We start from the raw sequence: 7483 nt of genomic DNA, 5'->3' as shown, positions 1-7483 counted from the left end.
CAGTCCACAGTGTGACTGATAAACATTGTCTGGAAATGAGGTAGTTGATGATATGGGTTAGCCCCACATCGTTGGAGGGCTGGAGCAGTGGGATGAGGGTGTAGACAGGTGCAAAGCAAGGAGCACATACAAAAAGTAGTATACAAGAAAGAAAATACACCATTGGCATTGTGTTTAAAAAATCATGGAAAAATTCCACTGTCTTTTAGTTCCATTTTTCCACAAACTTTTTGAAGCTCCCTAAAGCGTTTGAGGAGGACTAATCTATAAAGATAGTAGAAGAGAGAAGAAACCAAAAGCCACCTGTGTTTTGTTGTGTTTAGTTATTAGTCAGTGCTGACTCATGGAGACTCTGATGGCGACCCTGAGTGTAGAGAGCAGAAAGGCCCTTTTGAAGATGGGCATCTTTCCCAAGCAGATCCCCTGGCCTGTCTTTCAAGGCACTTTTAGATGCGTTTGAGCCTGCATGCACCTTTTCAGCTAGGAATCAAGCCCTTAAGTGTATCACCCAGAGAATCTTAACTCTATGCTAGGTAAGAAATACCCTCACGAGTGTAGGTAGCGTGCTACATGATGGGCAAGGTTTTCGCTAACACCACAAGGGCCTCTAACCCAATGAGTGGAGTTTGATAGTAATCCTTGCTACAAGTTAAAAAAAAAAGAAAGAAATACCATATACCATATTGGGAAGAAAGAATCAGATAGCAAAAGAAGAAGAAAATACGCATTTAAAAGACCTTTTTACACAGCTTAGCAATGTGTTCAAGTTGGAAAGGCATGAAGACTAACATTGACTTGCAGGCCTTTCTCAAGAAACTATCCCTTTTTAAAAACCTTAATCTATATATCATGTGTGTTCTTTCTTTCAGCCATTGTAACACTTTCTATTTCTCATGTGGTAATGATAATTTTTTGGTTTGGTTTAAGTTACATATTGTTAGTACTTATCTCCACATCATTTTTAAAAATCAGACTGTAAAATGTTTGTAAGGGTTAGGGATTATGTCAACTAGACACTCCGAATTAAGGATAGGGGCGGGGCTCAACCTATCATTTTGATGCAGCCTGATGACACCTCTTTGTGTCCTAAGTATTTTTGTAGAAGAGAGAGACCAAGGAGAGTTGAACTCTCTCTCTCTCTCTCTCTCTCTCTCTCTCTCTCTCTCTCTCTCTCTCTCTCTCTCTCTCTCTCTCTGGCTCTTGCCTTCTGTGGTAGTTACATAATCTGTTGTCAATTTGAGACTATTAAGAGTGAATGGGGTGGAGTTTAGCCTGTCAATCAGGTTCTGGCTTGATTTGGAGGCACTAAGGAGATTAAATAGCTCACTGGGGACAGAACACATGCTCACTCCATGTGAGACATTCCTGCTGATAAGATGCATGGAACTACCTAGTGCCTGGGAACTGGAGAAGCCACATGGAGACCCCTGCCAGCGCTGAGATGCTTCCACCGCCACTGGATCCACAAGACTTTCCACCCACTGGCCTGTGGTCTTCCTGCATTTGGTGTCATTGTATGTTTTGCATGAGTCTGAAGAGGAATTTATACATTGGTGTCGGACGTATGGGCTTATGACATTGGACTTAAACTTTTGATCGGGACTTGGCCGGGATGTTTTCTTAATGTACAATTATTCTTTATGTAAAGCTCTTTCCTGTACACATATGAGTGTCTGTGAATTTGCTTCTCTAGTCAACCTGGACTAACACACCTTCTGCTTGGGCTGGATCTTGTGTCTGATCCCTTGATCTCCTGTCAATCCAAGGGGGCTTCAGCTGACTGCAACAGATTAATTCAGCTGCCTTCAGACCTCTTCATCCAGCAGTCTGTGCCCCCTGCTGTCTCTACTTTGTCATCTTGCTTCGGTTCATCAGCTTCCACGTGTCAGGAGAAGCCTGATTTGAACTGAATTGGACTTTGTGATTTCTACACTGTATAAGCCATTTCATGATATAGATCTCTTTTTTCTATCGGGTTTTGCTTCTCTGGATAACCCAATCTAACACAATGTGTAAAGGGTTTGCACTTCTGCTGTTTCCATTTTCTGTAGGCCTGTATTGGGACAGTACATTTTATCAACTGGCCCCAGTAAATGTTTGTTGTATCGTCGAAGACAAAGAAAAATCAATAATTCTGATATTCTGTAAACATAGCCAAGGTTTCTGAAACAGATTACATATAATGAAGACTTACTAAAGGGCAAAATGTCTATCCTAATGAGGAATTTTGTTGGGAAAATAATTCATTTAACTTGGATCCACAGTTGATGCCCTGGAAGTAACCAAAGTAGAGAAATCAAATGACATAGTGCATGGGCAAATCTCGAAAAGACCTATTTTAAGTGTTTGGGTTTTTTTTTTAAGTATCACCTTGAGGAGTAAGGTACACCTGACCCATCATGGTGTTTTTAATTGCATCATATGCCTCCAAAAGCTCGATAATATAGAAGGAAGATTGAAGAATAATCGACGCTGAAGAAAAACTGAGTTACGGGAGTGGTACAGAATATGGAATATACTGTTTACTGCCAGAAGAATGAACAATCTGAACTGGAAGAAGTGCAGACAGACTTCTCCCTTAAAATCCAAGATGAAGAGCTTCATCTCGCATACTTTGGGCATGTGATCAGGAGGACCAGGCCCTGGAGAAGGACATCCTGCCTGGAAAGGCAGAGGGTCAGCAAAAAAGAGCAGACCATCAAAGAGATGGATCGACACAGTGGTGGCGACATTGGCCTCAAACAAAGCAACAATTGTGATGATGACGTAATGCTTGAAACATAGTAACAATTGTGATGATGGCGTAATACATGACTGGGCAGTGTTTTGTTCTGTTGTATGAGGGGGCTCCAAACGTTTCATGGAAAATGCAATTAAAAGATAATGGAGTTTTTCCACTATTTTAGTGATCTCTTCAGTCATACCCCCTAAAGATCATTTCATCCACTGCTGTTTCCCAGCCTGTCTCATGTCTCCCTCTTCAGCAATGGTGAGGCGGATACCTTTCCCTCGGGGAAAAGAAGCCCATGGTTTATTGCCATTTCCAATAACGATCATGTTGGAGATCCAGAGGCCAAGCTGTTGCCACTGGCATCATTCACACGAACCACATTGAAAGAGCCGATGTCTCTCTATTGGCGGTCACACCAACTCTTCCCTTCAGTTACCATACACACATGAACAGTGTGGAACTTGAAATGAGTCATCTTTCCGGTCTCCAAATCAGTCTGAATGGTGTCCTTCACCTTGATGAGTGGAAGGATCAGGGCAGCAGATGGGGCGAGCATTGTGAGTCCCCAGGGGGTGTTGTGCCTACGGAGATCTCCCTTACTTTACACAAACTGTACTTCGCCTCTTCAGATGTAATACAATGAACAGCAAAGTGTCCCTTGGTGTCATCGATCAGATGGAAATTCTCCCTGGTCTTGTCAATGGCGATGACATCCATAAATCCAGCAGGGTAGGTTACATCAGTTCAGACCTTGCCATCAATCTTAACGAACCACTTCATGCAAATTTTTTTAACTTGATCTCCTGTCAGAGTATACTTAAGTCTATTTCTTAAAAAAAAAAAAGTGGAGGGAGGGTGGGTTGGAAAGGGGGAACTGATTACAGGGGTCTACACCTCCTCCCTGGGGGGGTCAACAACAGAAAAGTGGGTGAAGGGTGACGTCGGACAGTGTAAGATATGACAAAATAATAATTTATAAATTATCAAGGGTTCTTGAGGGAGGGGAGAGCGGAGAGGGAGGGGAGAAAATGAAAAACTGATGCCAGGGGTTTAAGTGAAGAGCAAATGTTTTGAGAATGATGAGGGCAACGAATGTACAAATGTGCTTTACACAATGGATGTATGGATGGATTGTAATAAGAAGTTGTGTGAGCCCCCAATCAAATGATTTTATATATATAATATTGCAAAAGAGGGCAAATGGCATTTTAGTGGTGGTAGACATGAAGGAAACATGTTCTTTGCAAGAAATCAAGCCACAGAAGTAGCTGAGGCAATTGAATAAGGTTTTTTCTGAATATTGCATGGAGTGTCAAATGTTGATTTTTGCACACAAGCTACTCAGAAATACTTGGCTCTCCATGTTACTTTGTTAGGAATAATGGGTTCAGTCACTATCTGGACAGCCTGAGTAAATATAGGAAAATAGTAGAGTAAAAGTCTAGAAATGCTGATTGCAGCCTGGTACTGGAGTGTTCTGACTGCCAGTATTGGAATTGTGTTTAATAAGCTGTCAGAAGCCAATAGAAGTCATTGGTCACAGTGGTGGTTGGCTGGTTTTGAGCATGTTAGCGCCACAACAGGTGAGCTTTCAAGAAACTTAACTAAATAGCAGAGAATAGGAAGATGAGAAAGAAACAGGGAGTAAGGATCATATATATATATCTCTAATAATATAAGAGAAGGCAAACCTCATCACTTATCATAGACTTCTAAGTCTATTGCCAGGAAGTCGACTCCAACCCCTCATGATCCTAGAGCACTGAGTCAAACCATGGTATTTTACGTAGTAGACTGTCACATCATTCTTCCATGAAGCAACGGATGGGTTCGAACTGCCAATCTCTCAGCTAGAAGCTGCGCCTTTAGCTAATGCACCACCAGGGATCTCCCCCAACACCCCCAACTGTCTTATTGGCATTTAATTCCCATACTGTACAATCCAATAGTTCAGTCACACCAAGGAGAGTTTTACAGTCATCGCCACAAGAGGTCTTGGGACATGTTCCTCATTCTGGCACTCATCGTTATTAGCTCCCCATTTCCCCTCCATTTGCCCTGCCACACCCCCATACCACTCCTCCTGTTACTGCATCTGTAGATTTACCTATCCTGGATTTTAAAACACAGCAAAACATTAAAAGAAAACAAATAACAACAACAAAAACGACGACTAAAAAGAATAACAAAGTAAAATAGATCAAAACATCAATTTAAAAGATAGCAGGAAATATGAAAAACTAGAACAAACTTAAATGAATCATCCAAAAAACTAAACTCACTGCCATTGAGTAAATACGGACTCCTAGTGATCCTAGGTGAGTTTCCATCAAGGGGAGTAGAAAGCCTGTATTTATTTATCCAATGGAGCTGCTGGTGGTTTCAAATTGCCAACCATGCGGTCTGTAACACAATGCATAATCACTACACCACCAGGGAGACCAAATGGCAGGATGCTAAATTTTAACCTAATTGCATCTCCAACTATCTGTTTTCCAATGTATTCTGCATTTTCCTAAATCTAAATTTAATTCTTCGGTATTTCTTTAAATATCTAGGTTTACTTGGGACATGGTCTTCAAAAGTTTGCTGGTGGCTACTTAGCCTTAGATCCTGGGGCAGAAGAAAGTCTGATTTCAGTCTTGCCTCCCCTATTTTTTGACTCAGAGTCTAAGAAAGTAGACTTTTTTAAAAGACAGTTTTCTTGTCCTTTAATTCACATATCACACAATTCAATCATTTATTAGCATCAAATGAATTGTACAATACTTACCACAGTCAATTTTAGAACATTTTCTCCCCCCACCCCCATGGTTAAATTAGTTTTAAAATGAGTTGTGTAACCACCATCAGTTCCAGAGAGTGTTCCTTCCCCTCTCCCACTACATTGCTTGCTCCCTCGCCCTCCGATCTCCCAGCCCCACCCCTCCCTCCCCTATAAATCCGTGCATCAGTTCGTCTCTCTGTACCTCTGCTCCTGCTGTGCTTCACAAACAGAAAATCCAACAGGGAAAAAAAAAAAACAGAAACAAACAAAGCCAGGGATGCTTTATAGTCGTCCAGGAAGAGCTTAACTAAACTAAAATGGCAGCAGAAATCATGGAAAAGAGAGAGAATGATGCAAACACTATCACAAAGGAATTAGCCATTGGTTTGTAAGTGGCAGTGCTGGGTAGGGCGAAGGAGAAAGCAAAAAGTACTCTTGCATTCTGACCCGGGGGAGGAACATGAACACTGTGAACAAAAGAGAGAGCTCACCACGAGGATTGAGAAAGGTGGAGCGCTTTCTGTCTCTTCCATGTTTCCCTTGTATTTGCCCCCCCTTAAACATAACTATTTTAGACAATTCACCAACGAATCTGGGACACTGCGTGTTTATTAGATACCATAATTCTTGTCTTAGAAAGTGAGACAAATTAAAAGAATTTGTCATCATTAATCTTGATACCACTGTGCAGGGTGGGGGGAGGTCATGGATATATGCTCTTGGAGAAGTATAAATTGGGAAATTGCCTTATGATTTCATGATTGTCAACCTGTGGGTCATGACCCACATTACATATATTTTAAACTAAAGTATATACCGTATATACTCGTGTATAAGCTGAGTTTTTCAGCACATTTTTAATGCAGTTTTTGTGGTAAAATTAGGTGCCTCAGCTGATATTCGGGTCAGCTTATACGCAAGTATATACAGTGTATAAACATATGTTTTAAGTGGCAGGCTTAGATTTTACCTGACCTCAAAGCCAATTAAATCTTAAAAACTATGTCTACTACAAAGTCACAAGGGGGAGGGCAAAACAAAGTCACCAAGGTATTTTGGCATGTAGTCTTCTAGAAGTATTACATTTTAATTTTTATGGTTAGATCCATGATCCACTCAAGTTCCATTTTCCATATGGTATGATAATGGAGTGAAGTTATTTTTCTCCCTATGGATAACTATTTGTTCCTCTACCTTGAAAAGACTGTCCTTTTCCCTTAAATTACTTGACATCTTTATGGCGAGTCAATTGATCATATATATGATAGTAGCCATTTCAAGAGAGAGCATATGATCAAGAATCAAAGGCATTAAAAGAAGTCCACGGTACACTCAAGACTTAGCCAAAAGCAAGGCCCCAGGAAGAGGTGGGATGAAATGGTTCAACACTGGAAAACACTCACTTTTCTATGCCAAGAAATCTGGAAGACAGCTACCTATCCAACCAATTGGAAGAACTCCAGAGTTTTTCCTCTTCTAAAACAAAAGGTGACCCAGCAGAAGGCAGAAATGATCTGTAGGGGCAGTGAATTATTTAATGTGGTGCATCTAACCAAGTCTCAGTAACTTCCACCAAATGACCTTTTCCTGCATGGCTTTGGACAAGAAGATGGGTGAAGACACTGACAGAATTCACCTGTGACCAATGGTTAATAGACCACATTGGGATTGTCATCCTGGGTATAACATGGGCCCTCTGTAAGACAGGAGGGGGTGGGGATTTCCTACCAGCAAGAGCCATGAGCGGAGCGTGACCTCCAGACCCTGAGACCCCTGTGCCAGGAACCTCCTTGATCCAGAAGACAGCAGTAACCCCAGAAAAGTGGCAGAGGAGCAGCAACCGAACCAGGAGCCAGAGCATGAGGCAGAGTGGTGGACTTCCCAGGCAAGTAAAGCTGAGCGTTTGGGGTAGAAAACTGGTTTGGGGAGTGGATTCTCTCTGACCACTTAATGGGGGCGCTGGACTGGCTGACCCCCAGAACTTG

The 7483-nt window shown here is 41.7% G+C and overlaps 1 pseudogene; it reads left to right on the top strand.

Annotated features, from left to right (window-relative positions):
• Nucleotides 1–465: 465 nt before the first annotated feature.
• Nucleotides 466–650, top strand: LOC142452117 (small nucleolar RNA SNORA62/SNORA6 family; annotated as a pseudogene).
• Nucleotides 651–7483: the final 6833 nt, after the last annotated feature.

The sequence above is a fragment of the Tenrec ecaudatus genome, chromosome 6, assembly GCF_050624435.1.
Source record: "Tenrec ecaudatus isolate mTenEca1 chromosome 6, mTenEca1.hap1, whole genome shotgun sequence".
NCBI lineage: Eukaryota > Metazoa > Chordata > Mammalia > Afrosoricida > Tenrecidae > Tenrec > Tenrec ecaudatus.
This window is presented reverse-complemented; position numbering and strand designations above follow the sequence as displayed.